At 38.1% G+C, this 20,120-nt stretch overlaps 1 long non-coding RNA gene across 1 annotated transcript; it reads left to right on the top strand.

Moving 5' to 3' along the window:
- Nucleotides 1-7,737: 7,737 nt before the first annotated feature.
- LOC115302599 lies at nt 7,738-16,773 on the top strand. Its single transcript, XR_003913550.1, has 3 exons — nt 7,738-7,824; nt 8,153-8,303; nt 16,617-16,773. It is a non-coding gene; the product is annotated as an uncharacterized LOC115302599 (long non-coding RNA).
- The last annotated feature ends 3,347 nt before the right edge of the window (nt 16,774-20,120 follow it).

The raw sequence follows: 20,120 nt of genomic DNA, 5'->3' as shown, positions 1-20,120 counted from the left end.
TCCATCATTTGAACTTTTGAGCTCTTGATATCACTATATGCTTTGTTCCTGGTTTGGTTTCTTTTGATAACTTATTATTATTATTATTATTATTATTATTATTATTATTATTTGGGTATTAAGAGGAAAAAAAGACAGTCATCCCACTTCATGTTGGTAGCAGTTCTCAGAAATTCCATCTCTGTGTTTACTCGATGGAAAAGAAATTGATCTCGTTGGAGGGCATGTTTCAACACGTCTCAGAGTTGGAGGGGACGGGAGTATTTGTGATTACTGTAAAATGGTTCCTTCATTACTAATTTGCAGACAGTGCACAAATGGATGGATAAAACTGAAGATTGAAGTACAGACTAGCCCAACCGTTCTGGGGGTAACATAATGGCTTCTCTGGGCAAATTATCTGAATAGAATATATCCAGGGAAAGGACACAACACCCAAGAAATCAATTACAACAAATAGGCTGGAGATGGAGCACTGGGACTAGTATGCAGGTCTGGGACATTGGAAAGGAGACCTGAGAATGAGGAGGGTGGCAGGCACTTTAAAGGCAGGATGAGGGGCGCCTGGGTGGCTCAGTCGGTTAAGCATCTGACTTCGGCTCAGGTCATGATCTCACGGGTGGTGGGTTCAAGCCTCGCATCAGGCTTTGTGCTGACAGCTAGCTCAGAGCCTGGAGACTGTTTTCAGATTCTGTGTCTCCCGCTCTCTCTGACCCTTCCCTTCTCATGCTGTCTCTCTCTCTCAAAAAATAAAAACATTAAAAAAAATTTAAAGGCAGGAGGGGATAATCATGAGACCAAAAGGTTTGAGGTTGTTCATCTCCCTCTGAAAGCACTAGCAGTTTGACAAACATTACAAAGTGAATTAGCCTGGAGGACACAACTATTAGGAAGACTGATTGGTGCAAATTCTTAAAGTCCCAAATACTAATGCGTTGGTTGGTCTGAGGTTGTTTAATAAGCCTGGCTGTGCTGAAACTTTCTCCAACTTTGTTCTGATATATAGATATATATATAGATTTTTTTTTTGCTCGATGAATGCTCATAAACAGCCTCAGATCTTACTGGCAGAAGTGAGGTACACATGAACATGCATTATAATGTCTTAATTATGTTATGATTTATAATATAGTCCTAAGAACCAAATCCTCTAACTTTGGGTTGGTACCAGTGTATTTGAATGCTGGCTAGGTAACTCGGCACACCGCTACCACTTCCAATGGCTAATCATTTGGAACATACACTGTGCTGTTTCTGGTGATCTTTTTTAAAAGATGGAATTTGGACTCAACTTGGAAAAAGTTGTTAGTAAAATGTCATTTAATTTTGGTGGTGGGGCAATGAGGCAGAACGTTTTGCATGTTTGCAAAATAAGCTTCATTTTGATGCATTTGGCTTTACTGATTATATTAATTAACTTAACAGCAAGTGTGAAGATTATTTATGATGCATTAAAAATGATTGGTCCTTAATTGCTTCTCTGGTAGGACAAGGGACTTGAATTTTAGTGTAAGGTTTGTAATATATATTTGGCTCACTGCTATGCAAATTCAAATTTTAGAAATGGCCCTTTAAAAAGAAATGAAATCTCATGATGAGATATAATTATGCATATTTCCCTCAGGAAGCAGAATGTAAAGGTTTACTCTAAACCAGGCCCCCCTCTTTTTTTACAGTTTATGTGAAGACACTTCTATTTTGTTTCTTCTTAAAGATAGTTGTTTATGTATTATAAGATATTCTTTCATTATGTAGTAAAAATACACCCAAGAATATATTTTTATTGGGTATGATATCTAAGAACCAAGCATCATGGGAAATAAAGTCACATATTAAGTTATTGGCTTCTAAGATGTTTTAAAATTTAGAATATCCTCAGTTAATTTTATTTCAGAACATTGATATCTTCCACATATTTTCAATTTAAATTTGTTTCTAAAGCCTTTGCACTCTTTTCTCTCCTTTTGTGCAAATTGAGACCTGAGCTGTTTTTTGTGAAACTCCCCCCCCACCCCCCTGTTCAGGTATTCATGTGCCATGGGCAAGAGTGAATTTGAAGAGGAAAGTTTATGTGGCTTCTTCAAGTTCATTAACCCCATGGAACTTGCATTGCCTGTTACCAACAGTCAATTTATCCCACAGGCAAACACACAAATCTTTGGTAAGGAGTAAGCAGTGTGTAATATTGAGTATGTGGCATTTAAAATGTAGTTGACTCATAAAGACCAGATTAATAATTTTGAGTAGTCTTTTAAACCTCACGTGTAAGTGTGTTTTGTTTTATTTTCTTCTCTTCTGAAGATTTTACTTCTCTGGGTAGGAGGCAGGTGCGTAGTAGATCAAAAGTTAGTGGGAGCAGTAGAGTAATCCTCATATCTTAGCCAATATAGCTACTTCAGGCCATAATTATTATAGCTACCCAGAACATGTTCGCACCTATGTTTTCTGGTCCTTAATGCATCTAAAATAGAGTCTGAGGCTGCCGAGTTTCTATGAATGCATGTGTAATGTCTGTTTGATAAGTGTCTTCTCGCACCCTGAGGACTTTTATAGGCAATTTGCATTTCACAATGAGAGAAATCAGCTGGAGAGGGTTTATTGTTTTGTATAATAGAGAGGAGTGTGAAAATATTCCAGTTGTACAGATGGCACTTCTCGTTAGCCTTGAACATATACATGTGCAAGGATTGTTTTATCTTAACTAATACAGCCACCGAAAAGGCTATTTTTAGAGGTGAATTCACAGTTTGGTTGGATTGCAATAATTAGTCGAATTTCTTTAAAGATAGACGAAGTACTTATTTGAACTCTTGGCTGTGGAGTGACTTTATGATACTGGGAAGGAAATTTTCCCTGGCGTATATATCTTTTAAACAAAGGGTCATTGTAAGGCTATAATGTAGTCATCCCGATTTTTAAATAACTCAAAAGGCAAATCAAGGAACAGAGAGCCAGCGCTGCTATGTAGGATCCTCTCACTTGTGGTGGTAACGTACACATGCAAGCATATGCAGAGGTGAGCCAAAAAGACAGGTCATAAAACCGAAGTCTCTAAAGAGAATCTCAGAAAGAAAACCACATGCACTTAAAAATGCATACCAATGAGTAATAAAATCTTGTCAGAAAACATCAAGATCCTCACAGTTCATAGACTTAGCTTGAGTCCTATATATCACTCCATCTCCAAGTAGGATCTTGACTTCCCAACTTGACATGGGAATAAATAAGAAAATGATTCCTATTGATGGATAGTACTACTGAGATCAATTTAAATAAGTATCTATATTTATATTTTCATGGAAAATGACATATGTCAGCAATTCTCAAATTTTGGGTCTCCTTGTCCCTTTCACCTTTAAAATTTATTGAGGCTTCTAAAAGGCTTTTGTTTCCAAAGATTGTGTTTATGCATATCTACTGTATTAGAAATTAAAACTCATTATTATTTTAAAATTCTTATTAGATATTTTAAAGATAACTGTCACAAACCCATTACAGGCTACATACATAACATTTTTAAATGTTTATTTATTTTTGAGAGAGATGGAAAAAGAGAGAGAGTGGGAGTGCAGTAGGGGCAGCAAGAGAGGGAGACACAGAATCTGAAAGAGGCTCCAGGCTCTGAGCTGTCAGCACAGAGCTCCACACAAGGCTCGACCCCACAAACCCACAAACCATGAGATCATGGCCTGAGCTGAAGCTGGACGCTTAACTGACTGAGCCACCCATGCCCCTCTACATAACATTTTTTTAATTCATTTTATTTTATTTTTTATTTTTATCTGAGAGAGAAAGAGAAAGCTTGAGAGTGGGGGAGAGGGGCAAAGGGAGAGAGAGCAAGCAAGAGAGAGAGAGAGAGAGAGAGAGAGAGAGAGAGAGGGAGAGAAAGAGAATCTTAAGCAGGCTCCATGCTCAGAGCAGAGCCTGATGAGGGGTTCAGTCTCATGACTCTGGGATCATTACCTGAGCTGAAATCAAGAGTTGGATGGTCAATCAAGTGAGCCATGCAGGTGCCTTACTAACATACATAAAAATTTTAATGGCAAAAAAAAAAAACCACCCCAAATAGCAGAAAGGGTATCAGTGGTTTCATCTTTGCTAATCTTTTTAATGTCTGGCTTAATAAAAGACAACTGGCTATCATGAATCAATCTGTTGTAATATATTCTTTTGGTTGAAGTATACAAAGAACAGTTAGCTTTTATATTGACCTTCAGTTGGAAGCAGAAGAGGTGTTTTAATAGTCCTTTAAGATCATTGTGAATACTCTTTTTTGATATTACACTAAAACTCAACAAGTGAAAGTTTTAAAATGATTAACTGAAAGTGAAATCTTAAAAATCAAAACTCTGTTACATTAAGTTTATTTGCTATATCTTGTATGTTGATTGGATGTTTTAGCCACAGATGATTTTATTTCATCTTGCATTGACCATTTGTAAAATGCTACCTTGCTAAATTATGTAGGCATTCCAAATGTGGACATGATTTATCATATAATATGTATTTTTTCAAAAACCCACATGCTCATTAACATTACCATTGATATCAGAAATGTCTTTAAGTTTTGGGAAGCTACTACATTTTATAAAGGTGGACACACATTTTCCATGATTCTTATATTTGCTCGAGAGCTTGTTTGCCTTTGTTAACACAATTGGTCGATGGTTTTCTTGAAGGGATTAATCTACCCAGTTAATTTTTGAAGCATTTTCTGCCAAACAGTCTAACACTAAAATCACTATATTTTATCTATCTGTATTTCTTTTAATTAAAAATAATGTTCCATGTGGGAAAAAAGTGGCCAGTTAAGCTCATACCTCAAACACTAGTGCTTTTCTTGTGATATTCATAAGAAGTACTTTATGCACACTTCCCATTTTGTCAAACAGAATATTTAAAAAGCAACATAAAGAGGCAAAGTTTAATTAAGTTTGTCATTTTGACTGCGTTTTCAAGGATCTTCTTGAATGAAATTTATGTTCTTTTTTACCAGGGAGTGTGTGGTAGTAAAAAGTACAATATGATGCAGTCTAATGTCATTTCCCTTAATTCTAATACTGGTGTCAGCACTTTGATCTCTATGTCTTCTGCACTGCCAGTATGAGTGTTAATACTGTGGAAATAACAAATAATATCTTAATAATAATAAGATGAAAATAGTTTTGAACTCTTGGACCCCCTGAAAATGTCTCAGGGGTTATCAGGAGTTCACAGACCCTAGCTGAAAACCGAGCTTGAAAACAACTGACATTTCCAACCACACGCAATAAAAAATTCCATTTGGGTCTATTGGAAAAACATCTTCTTACTTTAAGTGTTCTAAATTTTACCACTGTTATGCCCGTCCTTACACCACCTACCCAATTTGATTCTATGACTTTGAACTTAAACACTTATTATGAATGATTTACTGGGTTAAGAAAGGACCTTCTAAAGGCAACTTAAAAATATGATTGAATACTTCTGTAAACAATCCCCAAATCCAAATAATAACATGCTTTATTTGTTATTGGATCAGAAAGAGAGAAACCACCCTAGGCATTCTAACAGATGTAATTTAATATAGGGAATTGGTTTTATGTCAGGAGGTATTTGAGGGTTGAATAAAAAAAAAGTAATCATTTAGCATATCAGAAATGATAACTGCAGAGCCAAAGAACTTAGAAGTTTACCCAAGAAGAGGGTTCTCAAAGCTCTGAAGGGTTCATGACTCTACCTCTGCTGAAAAAGTCTTTTTTCTTCTTCTCTCACTTTTCATTATCCTTCTAGAAATTCTGGTTCTTGGAAACAGAGGCAGTTAGTTTCAGGCAAGCTTGCAAAATGTCATATCCTCAGTCTAAGCTTTAGAATCACAAAGTGGAATATAGAAAAGTTGGTTTGTAGCCAAGGGACATAGACCGATAACAAGCATATTTACCCTCTGGGAATCTCAGTATTCATGTGCACTCTCCTATTAGTTGTGTGCACTGCCATGTAATAATAATGGTTTCGTGTCTTGGTCTGGTCCCTCGTGAAAACAAAGGTACTCCCCCCCCCCACTCTCTTTCAAAAGCAGAGGCTCAAGTTTCCAATAGTCATGGTACCCACTCCATGAAAAAAGTTACTGAACTCATATCTGAGAAATGTTTATTCTTTTTCCAGTGCACTTCCAATCCCCCATTTGAATAATTTGTAAACTAAATACAAATGGGGAGACAAAAGTCATATCAAATAATAAGAGGAGTGGAGAAAGATAAAATTGGTTGATCTATGTTAATGTTGTATGGACATTGTTAATATTTGTATAATATATACTTTATGCATATGTAAAATCATGCAAGGAACAGTCTGCTATAGTCTTTGTTGCTGTAATTAGTCACAAAGCTATAGGTGGCATTTATAGCATCCTTTTTCCACTACTTGTTTCCTGTCCAGTTTCTCCTCAGTTAGCACTGAATCTCTGTGGTTCTTAATTTAATTGGTTGCCGTAGTTACCAGTGAACTTTTATTGCTGAACATGGACGTACTAAGAGGCATGCCACAGAATATCCTGGGGTCCAGACAATAACTTCCCTTCCCCCATTGTATCCCAACAACCCAACTTCTCCTTGACAGTCTACTGAAGCCAGTAGAATCACACTCTTTGTTACCTATTGATGCAGTGATGTGAGAAATCCACACTGGCCAGGTGGCAGTCTCAAATTCCAATTCAACGGAATGAAGTTGTATTTCCCAGTAGAAGCATACCTCTTTGGGGGAATGGATACCTGTAAGCCAGCAAAATTCAAAACAAAATTTCTGTGAGTGGATTACTTAGTGTTAATAGAAGGAGAAATTATTTCCATTTCTATTTTGTGATTTTGCAACTTAATGTTTCACACATTAGACCACATCTTATACTGATTACTGCTCAAAAAAAATACTGTATAAATGTATCCCCAATCTTTCATCATATCCCCTCCCAACTGACACTATAAGTTTGAAATTTCAGTAGCTTACTCTACCATTTTATCAGACCGACTGTTTCTGAGTCATGGGGTACATGGGAAGATTAGTTCATTCTTTTTTTTTATTTCAGGTTTTTATTTAAATTCTAATTAGTTAACACATATGGTAAAATTAGTTAATTGTATGTCCATAAATCCATTAGAGCTATTTTTGTTATTGTTGACAAATGTGTTTCTTGCTCAGAAGCAATGCGAGGTGGAATATTGTGATAGTTAATAAGGCATTCCTGGTTTGAAGGGTTGGCCCTAATTCCATAGAATTTATAATCTTTGCCATTTGATGAGTGGACAAGTGAGAGACTACAATGGATGTATTTGGTGAACATTCACATAAGACAAAAATATCCAGTCTCTATGTCTATCTGGAGAGTTTCATCTACAAACTTTTCCCTAAACCTCCTTATCACCAATCTATTTCCCTTCAAGTCCTTGTCTGTTTAGTTATGCTGATGAATCAATGTATATATCAATATCCTTGGCCATTTTTCAGTCCAGCTAAAATGAACCACCAAATGCATTGTTTAAAATTCTCTGTACTGTGAAGATTCTCCTTCACTACTACCTTTCAGGAACATTCTTATTTGTGGCTGTCTTACAGTCCTCCCTCCCTTATCCGTGGTTTTGTGTTCCCTGGTTTCAATTCCCTGCCATCAGCCACTGTCCAGAGCAGACGATCTTCCTTCTGACAACGTGTCAGAAGGTCAATAATAGCCTAATGCTACATCACAATGCCTCCATCATTCATCCCCCTTCATCTCCTCTTGTAGGCACTTCATCACCTCACAACATCGCAAGACGTGATTACAGTGTCATAAGATACTTTGAGAGGGAGAGAGTAAGAGATACAGACCAGATTCACATAACTTTTTTTTTACAGGATGTTATAATTTAAGTTCTATTTTATTAGCAGTAATTATTGACAATCCTTTACTGTGCCTAATTGGTATATTAAACTTTAGTATCTGTGTGTATGTCTGGGAAAAGACAGTATATCCAGGGTTCTATACCATCTGTAGTTTTAGATATCTACTGGGGGGGGTCTTGAAAATTAGTCGCTGTGGATAAGGAAGAGGGGGCAATGGTACTAAAAATACTTGTAGTTGGTACCAACATATAGTGCAGGAACATGTGTACTCAAGGTCAAATTTTGTTTTTCTCCTCAGTAATGCTGATTGCCCAATGGGATCCCAGGTATAGATTGAGCAAGAGGAGACAATGAAACATGTGTAGGTGATATATGAGTCTCAGATACTTACCTGTGACTTCAAGATCTGCTCAAAGAAGATTGCTTATATATACCATTTTAATTTGATGGTGAGTAACTCATGTACGACCAACTTTATGGTTTAGTGGACCCAGTAACATCTGCTTTATGACAGAAAGGTCAGGTTGTATAAGCACTGAAGTCTCATAATTAGGCTTTCCAATACTATCAGAACCCAGGAACATAATATGGGACTTCTCAAAAAAAAATTATCTGTCCAGAAAGGCATGGCTTTTTCTTCTTTTCTTTTTTTCTTTTCTTTCTCTTTTCCTTTCTTTTCTGTTTCCTCCTCCTCCTCCTTTTTTTTTTTTTTTGAGATTGGCATCTTTATTCTTATGGGTTTTTAAAGATATAGTTTATTACCAAGTTGGTTTCCATTTAACACCCAGTGGTCTTCCCCACAAGTGCCCTGCTCTATGACCATCACCCCCCCTTCCGCTTCCCCCTCCCTCTTCAGCCCTCAGTTTGTGCTCAGCATTCAAAATCTCTCATGGTTTGCCTCACTTCATTTCCCATTCCCATGGTCTCCTATTAGGTTTCTCCTGTTAGACTTATGAGTGACAACATACAGTATCTGTCCTTCCCTGCCTGACTTATTTTGCTTAGTATGATCAAGAAGATGTGGTATATATATATATATATATATGCATACAATGTAATACTACATGGCAATGAGACAAAATGAAATCTGGCCATTTGTAGCAAAATGGATGGACCTCGAGGGAGACTTCTTCCTTTTAAAATAAACATCTCTAGGTCTGCACTGTGATTCCTCTCTTGTGGTTTATAGATGCTCCGTAAAACATGTCTATTTGCCTTAAATAAGTAGATCACTGGAGACTCTCGTAAGTCTCAAGGATGAACTAACTAACAGGGTAAACTGGATTATAGAGTACATGATGAAGTGCTTAGTTTTTCCTTCAAAACCAGCCATTTTGTAGGTTCCTCTAACCTTTGTAGACTACTTTCACTTTAAGGGTTTTTCTTTAAAAGCAGGTCACTTTATAGGTTACTTAATAAATGTGTGGTATTAGCACACTCACTAATGTGTGCTTGCCTCTATAGTCCAAAGAGACCTACCATGTGGCATGAAGTATAGCAACTGTTTTTCACTTAGAGGGACAATTGTATAGTATTCCAAATCACTGAGTGTCCAGAAATTTCCCAACGGTGGAAGGCTCACAAATTTTCATTAGATAAGTATTTCTTATCCTCTGGCATGTATGTGTCTGAATCAGTTATCTAGAATACTGGCTTCTACCTGCTCATTAGGTTCAATCAGCAATCATCATCAGTGGAGGTTGCCATCAGTGAAGACGAGTGTGAATTTTGTGGAATGTGCCTACAGCCATGACCTCTGTGAACTAGGTTACATCAGAGAGCATGGGACTCGATATTCCCTTGAAACAGGACAGTGGAGGTCCCAGACAGGTGAACCTGGACAGGAAGTGCTGTGGTTCCTAACAGGTGAAAAATAGACAGCTAGTAGTCCTTGCAGATCAGGATAAGGAGGGAAAAAATGTGCTAGATAAACAGCTGTGTGTCAGGCTCTAGGAGACAGGTTGATTTGCTCCAGTTACCTTATAACTTTTATGAAAACCTATAGTTATTCCCCAAGAGCCATGGTCTTTTGCACCAGTCCAATGGTGGATAAGTGGGGACATGGTAGGAATTTGCCTGCATTTCCAAATCTTTGATAATAATACAGGTTCCTATAATTCCCTTGGTGGTGATACTTTTGATTTACCGTTCCAATGAAGAAAGGGATTCCATGGGTTTCCTTTTGGCTATTTTTACTATAATAAGCCTGCCGATTGGCTCTTACCTGAGCTGGTAGTTTATAGCACAGAGCTCTAGGTTTCTTTCTGTAAACAGTTCTGTGAATTTGAAAGCAGCCAAATCAATACAAAATCCTTATGGTCATCATTACTTTAGTAACACTAGATGTATTAGCTACTTAGTTCTCCATAATATCTGCTTTGAAAGTTACTTCATTCCAAACAACCAAAGTTGATAAATTGTATTAACTTGATGCCACTCTGTGACACAGGTTAGCAGATTCCATGTTGCATTGTCAATTAACTCAGCACTGTGCACCTGGCCAACAGCACGACCAAGTCAATCCTAGAACACCTCCTCTGGGAGTCCCAACTACAACATCTTTTCAGGAAAAGAGAAACCATACCACATTTTAACAAAGCTGATTTAAATTGGCTACACAGGTATTGGGGGTAGTGAGAGACAAAAAAAGAAAAGGAAGGGAGGAAGGAAAGGAAGGAAGGAAGCAAGGAAGGGAGAGAGGGAAAAAGGGAGAAGGGAGAAAAGAAGGGAGGGAGGGAGGGAGGAGAGAAAACAAAAGCAAAATCACTGGCAATACTTCTATTCTGATGAGCAAACCTTTATTTACCTATCTTAGAGTGATACTATGATGATAAAATAATATAGCATAGGTAAAGTTAAACTGATATATACAAGTAATGTAGTAGTATTAAATTAAAATATCTCTGCGAATTCTCATCAACAGTATATACTTCTACCTAAACAAGAGTCATGCTTTATTAAGGCTCATCTAGATTTATTTGGTGGCCAGAAAATTATGTTAATTTTTTTGATACATAGTGTCTGGTCCATTGCCCTGGGGACTCGGGGAGGGGGGCTCCTGACCTTGCTGAGGGATCCTGGACAGTGAGCCATACAGGAATCCCTGAGCTTACCCACCCGACTCAACAAAATTCAGAAACTATTCAACCTGCCTTTCCTGTGGGTGAAGGGGCAGGGCTTCGAGGGCCATGCCACTATCGTATCACTGCAACTCAAAACTGTCCTGTTTTAAGGTTCACAACCCCCTGGTCATATGCATTATCTACATTTCTGTACCCAGAGTTTGGATGAGTGCTAATAGCTTTCTGTCCACAGATCTACTATTGTAGAAGAAGGATGAAGAAGATTGTGCTAAATATGAAGTCTTCGTACTTAATAGAATATATTTACATAAATGTGTATCCATGCATAAAAGGGCTTGGGTTCAAAGTTGTTTTTAATCTCCAAAAGATTCTATTGAATAATCCAGAACTATATAACTGTCCAGGAGTCAGTCTTCTTTATGTTTGTTTCTGCAATGCTTTTCTGCGTGGAAATGACTACTCCACCTTAGTCCATGTGAATCTATTAATATCCATTAACTCAGTGAAAGTTTGTCACATGCTTTTATGCCAGGCAGTGGACAAGCCTGCAAGGTTATCATCATTTAGGAGTTCCAGTGAGCCCACATTTTCCTTATCAAGATGGCAGCCGCAGAGTATCTTCAGAGAAGCATCCTAAGATTATCTCAGCTTTCTCCAAATTTCTGTCCCTTCACTACATTCCCAATGCTATTGAAGGGAAACTGCATCTATATTGGAACAAAGAGATGGGAAGTGATCCAAACAAGAACCCGACAGAAGGCGCAGTTTCTTCTTATATAGCAGTGCATCCAATTCTTTACATCTTTCCTTGCTTTAGTTTTTCCATGAGGTAGAAAAATAAAAAAAAATCAGACATATTGAAAGGGAGGTTATCCACAAAGTCCTTACCATGTCATTTGCCTTTACCACATGCAAAATTTTCTGAGGAATAGGAGCTTACTTCTCTACATCTTGTATATGAATATTTCTCCATTAGCTCTGTGACGTCCATTCTTTTAGGACAATTTTTCTGCAGCCTTCCATCTTGAAGTTAACCCTTTACTGGTCTGTTCAGACTTGGCATCTCTTCCATGGAAAATTCCCACAAGTAGGGCTGTTGTGCCTTCAGCCTACAGGAGTCCTGACTCCTACTTTATTTTAGAGTACCTGATCATGGGCCCTTTTTGGTCCTCATCTGGTGGAATAACTCAGACATGTCTCAACAAAAGCAACTATTGTATTTTCTTGCTTTGCTTAAGAAAAAAAACTGGAAACCCACACAGGACTGATACTCTTTCTTTTTACCTGAGTAATTAAAGGGGAAAATCAATGTATTATTTCTTTTTTAATGTTTATTTATTTAATTTGAGAAAGAGAGAGAGAGCATGAGCAGAGAAGGGCAGAGAGAGAGGAAGAGAGAGAGAACCCCAAGCAGGCTCCATGCTGTCAGCGTGAAACCCAACACAGGGCTCCATCCCACAAACTGTGAGATCATGACCTGAGCCGAAATCAAAAGTCAGACTCTCAACTGATTGAGCCACCCACTGTGCCCCTGTACTATTTCTTGAACACACCAGACCCAACTCTTGCATCAAAGCTTTTTGGATTTGGTGTCTTCACGACCTGGCCCTTTTTATTCCCTAACTCACTAACCAATGTCTCCCCATCCCTCTTACCTTTAAAACATTCGTCTTCTTCCAATATAGGCATAATAATTAATTAATTAATTGGGTTTATCATGCCTCCACTAGATTACACAGGCCACCCCCTCACACACTCTTTTCTTGTGAGTTTTGTTTTATGCTGCATCTCCACGTGCCTAGAACAGCGTTGGAGTCAACACAGCAAATGTTGACACCATGACCAAGGAGAGTGAAACGGATACATAGTTGATACTTTCCCTTTACCCAGCATTCCTCCAATGCTCTATCCTTACCATCTCATCCTGTCTCTGGCATGCCTATCTCAGGTAGTGCAGAAACGATTAGGCATTGCCAATCTGCTTGAGATCCTGCAGAGAGACGTCGGTAGCTTTCTAGTAGTGCCGACTTTAAAAAAATCAATGGCACCTTGCATAATGGTCTATTGAATGCCTGTTTTGTACAAAGGCTGTGGAATCTTGTGCAGGAAAGCCAAGCAGACACACGTGAGCACAGTCTCCTCTTTCCAAGGAGCGTAGAAACTGGTCGACGGACACTGGGGATAGACCAGGGTGCAGGTGTGACGTCATATCCTTCAGCTCTCATGAAATCTGATAAAGTGAAAATTGAATGTAAAGGTAAAACAGCGACTAAGCACATTCAGCCAGAAGTTCAGCTTACCCAATGCTGATATACCTTAATGTCATTAGGTATTAGAAGCACGGTTAATAGTTTTTTTTTTAATTTTACTATTCTTTTTTGTCTTTTATTTTAAAATGTTATTTACTTATTTATTTATTTATTTATTTATTTTAATTACGTGGGCTCCATGTCCAACTTGGGGCTCAAACTCAGAACCCTGAAATCAAGAGTCCCATACTCTACAGACTGAGACATCCAGGCATCTCTAAAAATTTATTTCTTGAGTATAGTGTTTTCTCAGGATATTTCCTGGCTGTTCAGTCTTCACAAACTGTGCATTTCCCCCATCAGCCTTTTCCTGTATGTCAATTCCTAGACTTTATGTCATAGAGTCAGAGACATCAGTTTAAAGAATACACTTTTAGGTGTTCTGCTAGGTCAAGTCTTAGTACGTGTGCACCCACAACATATGACTCTGGGGGGTGATGATAATTTTGTGCATTGCATGTTTGTAAAATATGTTATTAGATTTTCCTTTTTTAAAGGTTTATCTATTTTTGAGAGACAGGGGAGAGTGAGCAAGTGGGGGAGGGGCAAGAGAGAGGGAGACACAGAATTGGAAGCTGGCTCCAGGCTCTGAGTTGTCAGCACAGAGCTCAATGCGGGGCTCACACAAACTGCAAGACCATGACCTGAGCGGAAGTTGGATGCTGAACTGACTGCGCTTCGATTTTCTAAGCATGGGCATGGATTCACTGTTCTTTATTAAGCATTATGGTTATTTGTGCATTAAAGTCAGTATATTTCAGTTCTTACATTTCTTTTTGAATTATGTATGTCCCATTTACATTTGCAGTTTATAGAGCTATAATAAAGTTCAGCAAAATAAAGATTTGTATTTGTATTACTTTCAGGTAGAAAGCATGCATGTTTTTCTAAACTATTTATTTTCCTACCTCAGCTAGTTTCCTGTCCTGACCAAATAGAGTACATTATGTGGCCATTCATCGAAATTGCATGACCTTTTCCTTTGGAAAACTGTCTAAGAAAATCTGTACACATATATTTTGGGCAAGTTATTAAACCTGACAGAAAAAAAACATATTATTTCTAAACAAATACCTTAGCCCACTACCATCTATATGCCACTCCAAAGCACACCTATTTGTAAGCCTTTCTATTTTCCATGCTTCAAATTACTCTGAAATTATAGTCTACACAACTGATTATCAGATGGAAACACTGAAACAGAGATAAAATATCTTTCAAACTCTTCCAAACCTGATGAACCAAGAGTTTTTCCCTCTGCTCTTAAATCTGTCATTTCTCTCAGATTAAACAGCTAAATTGAGCCACCTGTGAAGAAAACAATGTGATTTATTTCCAGTAAAGGTAATTCCCATTCTCATAACCTCAACCCAGAAGCAGAAGCCTCTCAAGACACTTTCTTTGGCTAAACAATTTCTGAGTGACTCGATTTTCCGAACTGCCCCTTACTGCTGAGTGTTGGGGATCAGCAGTCAATGTTAAGGCTTTCTTGGATGTTGTGTTTTAGTTGCTGCTAAATTTCAATTAAACAGACAATATTCTTTTCTACCAGACATTTTCTATCCCTGGTGTGCTAGCTGCCTAATAGATGATTTCCATGCTTCATCCATCGTGTAGTACAGAGGAAAATAATGATGGATTGAGAGAGTCAATGGAGAATGAAGAAATTTAAAAATGTAGGTCCTCCAAACCATGAATAAAAGGGTTAAAATCCCTTTAAAAAACACCCCTTTTACAGACACTGGCAGGAAGATACATCGACATTCAGAGAGAGGTTTGAATAAGTTATTTTATAAAACAATAAAATTATTTGTTAAAAATAATGATCTTTAAAGATACTTTATTAAATATGTTAAATCTGAGTCATCAGAACACTTTGTATTTGAATTATTAATTTTTTTCTGTGTTTCATAAACCAGCCGATTGCCATTTGGATTTGTTTTTTTTTTCCAGATTATTAGTAACATGTTACATTATTATTTTGCAGTGTGTAGGATGGTTCAGAAATATCTAAACTGAAATCCCAACAGTATAGTTTTATATAATCAATAATACACATGTGTGTGCATCTGCATATGAACATATAATTAATATAATTAGAATTATAATATATATACATTATTTCAGAAAGAGAAGGACATTAAAAAAGATTTGTGGTAATGAAATAAAAATTTCTGACAATTTAGTAATGTATACTTGGTATAATACACTTTGATCCCCTGATTTCAAGCCTATCATTACTCACTTTTCTATTATCATATCAATATTAAAACAAAATTAGATTATTTGTCTTCAGATTTCAGGATGCACAAAAATGCATGGTAGGTACTTTTGGCAAATACTCTCATAATTCTTAAAATAGCGTTGTTGGGTAGGCATTAATCATCTTCACTTCACAGTATTTAAGGATATAACATAAAACATTTCTAGAAGTTTCATGTACACAGGTATTCAGTTCAATACTGGAAACTATTCCAATGTCTGAAAATAGAAAAATATTTAATAAATTGTAAAAGAACTTATGCGGCTCTTTAAAAGTGATGTTTGCAGAGTTTTCTCAACAACATGAGGCAATACAATTGTTACATTAATAAAGAAATATAGGAAAATGTATATTCATGGTCTCAGTCATGCCAGAATGTGTTCACGGAACACAAACGGAGCACACTTAACTGCTCATTGGGGTCACTTCTATATCGTTTCTGATATGGCTAAGCCTTTTTTGTGGTTTTAAAAAGAGGTGGTGGTGATGGTGGAGGGCACTTAAGGGGAAGAGCACTGGGTGTTGTATGGAAAACAATTTGACAATAAAATATTATGGAGAAAAAAAATTTTCCCACAATTATCCTTTATTTTTAAATAAAACTTGTAAAAACAGGATTTTGTTTTCTTTCCCATCCACAACCGCTGAACTGCTGAGTTTCCAAAGATTTTATACTATACAGATACCTAGGGACAGGGATCAGGCATAGGACGCGGACTTGTGCTCTATGGTTATTCTTAGATCCCTATGACAACATCAGCCTATTCCGTGATGGTTTCTAGCTGGCACCTCATCAGCATATTGATTTTAAAGTTTTATCGACTCTTCTAAGACACTGCGAGGCAAGCTGTAAGCTCTTTCTGTAAGCCACTGTTCCCTCCGCTCTTCACTCCCCGGCTTTGATCGAGCTATTGAAAATTTCTTATGTGAAGCCTGGTCCCATTGGTGAGACTTCTAGCCTCCAAAGAATTCAAATGTCCAGCTGTGTGCAGTTTCTTAAACTTTTGCAAAGCCCCATTACTTCTGTGAAAATGTAAATTCTACTTTCTAATATGGAGTCAGACTCATGCTCTTCCTGTCTGCAAAGCTCTCTCCCTCTATTCACAGGAGGAAGACATATCTGGGAGCTCCAAACATGCATCAGGCCCGGGGCTCACTGCTGAGGTTGCAAACGTGATGAAGCCAGTCTTCAAAGAGCTCAGAGTCTCGCGAGGACCATGACGCAGGCCTGATACCAGTAAAATAGAAAAAGTGCTATGGAAAATAGAAATGAGGGTGATTTTTCTCTTTATAGAAGTTGGATCAGGACCAGTGTGGGGGTGGAGAGGATTTATAATTAGCCATGAAGATAGAATAAGACTTTGACAAGTGGAAAAGAAGGAGAAAATCATTCCAGGCCAAGAAAGCTATGTACAAAGTGCAAGGGGAGGGGAAATGTGGAACACACAATAAGAAAGGGACTCTATCTGATATCCCAGAAAACATGGTACCTGTGAAGGAACAGAAAAGGTAGATTATGCCTCAAAGCTGGAGAGCTTTGCATGTCTGCTCAGATCATACATCTCAATCTCAGGGAAAATGGAAGGATGCTGGGAATTCTTAGAACATCACTTCAATGGGCAACATAAAAGTGTTCCCATACAAGAAGAGATGCTTTCCACCACTAAGCATTAGGGGAATAAAAATCAAACACACAAAGAGATATCAACTCATATTCATTAGGGTGGCCACTCTAAAAAAATAAGCAAAACCCACAAAAAATAACAAGCATTGGAGAGGACGTGGAGAAATTGGCATGCTTGTGCCCTGGTGGTGGGAAAGTAAAATGGTGTGGCCACTATGAAAAACAATATGGCAGGTTTTATTTTAATTAAAAGTAGTATTACCATATAACCCAGCAAGTTCATTTCTGGATATACATCCAAAAACATTGAAAGAAGTGACTCAAACAGACATTTATACACTCATGCTCATAGCCGCAATATTCACAGAGTCACAAGGTGGAAACAATCCAAATGTCCATTGATGGCCTAATGGAAAATCAAAATGTAGTTTATATATATCATAAAAAATGATTCAGCTTTAAAAAGGAAGGAAAATTGAACACATACTACAATATGGATGAACCTTGAAGACGTTATGCTAAGTGAAGTAAGATAGTAACAGAAAGACAAATACCATACAATTCCATTTATTTGAAGTACCTTGAGTTGTCAAATTCATGGGAGACAGAAAGTGGAAACCAGGGGTTGTGGGGGAGAGATGGGGAATCATTGTTTAGTGGGGACAGAGTTTCAGTTTTGCAAGATGTAAAGAGTTCTGGAGATGGATACACAACATAAATGTACTCAACACCATTGAACCGTACATGTAAAAATGGTTCGTGAGTTTGACCCCCACATTAGGCTCTGAGCTGACCTCATGGAGCCTGTTGCAGATTCTGTCTCCCTGTCTCTCTGCCCCTGTCCTGCTTGATTTCTCTCAAAAATAAATAAACATTAAACACATTTTTAAATGTCCTGTATTTAAATAAAATGGACACATTACATAATAACATGACAACTTAGCTTCAACTTATAGTACAAAACTTGAAAATATTCATAAATTTATATCAAGCATCTCTCTGTGTGTCCCCCAAACCTCTAAAGGCACTAATATAATCCTGTATACTAATAGTTTTTATTAGTCAGTAGCTTTGAGAAACCCTAAATAGGGACTTGGACTTCATTCCACGTCAATTTGGCACCAATGATGGATTTCTATAAAGAGTTTAAATTGGCCGTACATTTGTGGGCCCAGTTCTGGGTTCTCTATTCTATTCCATTGGCCTGTGTGTCTGTTTTTGTGCCAATACCATACTGTCTTGATGATGACAGCTTTGTAGTAGAGGCTAAAGTCTGGGATTATGATGCCTCCCACTTTGGTTTTCTTCTTCAATATTACCTTGGCTATTCGGGCACCCTCCTACACTGGTGGTGGAAATGTAAACTGGTGCAGTCGCTCTGGAACTCCCCTATGACCCAGCAATAGCACTGCTAGGCATTTACCCAAGGGATACAGAAGTGCTGATGCATAGGAGCACATGTACCCCAGTGTTCATAGCAGCATTTTCTACAATAGCCATATCACAGAAAGAGCCTAAATGTCCATCACCTGATGAATGGATCAAGAAGATGTGGTATATATATACAATGGAGTATTACATGGCAATGAGAAAGAAGGAAATATGGCCATTTGTAGCAAAATGGATGGACCTCGAGGGTGTCATGCTAAGCGAAATAAGTCAGGGGGCGAAGGACAGATACCATATATTTGCACTCATGGGTCTAACAGGAGAAACTTAACAGAGGACCATAGGGAGGGGAAGGAGGAAAGAGAGTTGGGGAGAGAGAGAGATGCAAAGCAGGAGAGACTACTGAATACTGAAAACGAACCAAGGGCTGAAGGGGGAGGGGAAAGGGGGTAGGGAGTGGTGGTAATGGAAGAGGGCACTTGTAGGGAGAAGCACTGGGTGTTATATGGAAACCAATTTGACAATAAACTATTAAAAAAAAGAGTTTCATTCTTTTTTAGAGATTTAATTTTATTATGTTAAGAACACAACATGAGCTCTACCCTCTTAAAAGTTTCTAAGCGTCCAATGAATTACTGTTGGCTGTAGGTACCATGTTGTACACAAGATCCCTAGAGCTTATTCAGGAGACAACATGTTCAGATTTGTGCTTAAGGCTCTGATGGAAGGAGAATGAATAGGAAGAAGATACCAGTGGAAACTCATCAGGAATCGGGCAAAGAACTGAAGATGGGGACCTATCTTTTGTGCTTCATGGATGGCAGGGAGGTCACCGTGGTGGATACGCAGAGTGGATGAGAAGGATAGGAAGTCAAGTTGAAGAGGCAGTCAGGAGCTAGCATGTAGAAAGGGTGGAAGGCCCATGTTCGGGACTGGAGATTTTCCTGTAAGCATAATGCGAGACATTTTAAAAGGGAAGAGGGGGAGGAGAGAAACTTCATTTTAAACCAAAAATCCGGGCTTCAACATTGCTATCTCCATTTTCTGGTCCTCTGCTTAGTCAAAACGCTGTTGACTTGACTCCCTAAATATCTCTCACATTTGTGTATTTCCAGCAACTGTCATCTCCTGCCAGGTGCATTGTAACAGCCTAATTGTAACAACCTTTTAATTCACTATGTACCCTGAAGTCAAAGCCATATTTGTTCACAATTGGCCAGTGGTTCCCCACTCCTGTTAGACAGAAGCCTGCATCCTAATTGGGGCCCCAAACTACCCGCTGTGGCCCTCGCCTGTCTCTTCTGCTTTGTCTGTCTTTTCCATCTTCCTGTGCATCAGCCACATTGACCTAATTTCTTATTTTTAAAGGAGAAAGATTCCTTCTTGTATCAAGGTTTTTTCTCCTTGACTTCCTCTTCCTAGCGCTGCACCACTGCATTTTTCAAATCTCAGCCTGAATGTCTTCCTCAGGAGAAATGGCCTAGGTTCTCCAGACAAAGCTAGATCCTTGTCCTCTATACTCTTACCACCAGCACCTGCTGCTTCATGGAATTCACTGGAAGTAGTTAATTAGATAATGTGTGTACTGTCTCTCCTGC

This window comes from Suricata suricatta, chromosome 9 (assembly GCF_006229205.1).
Source record: "Suricata suricatta isolate VVHF042 chromosome 9, meerkat_22Aug2017_6uvM2_HiC, whole genome shotgun sequence".
Classification (NCBI taxonomy): domain Eukaryota; kingdom Metazoa; phylum Chordata; class Mammalia; order Carnivora; family Herpestidae; genus Suricata; species Suricata suricatta.
This window is presented reverse-complemented; position numbering and strand designations above follow the sequence as displayed.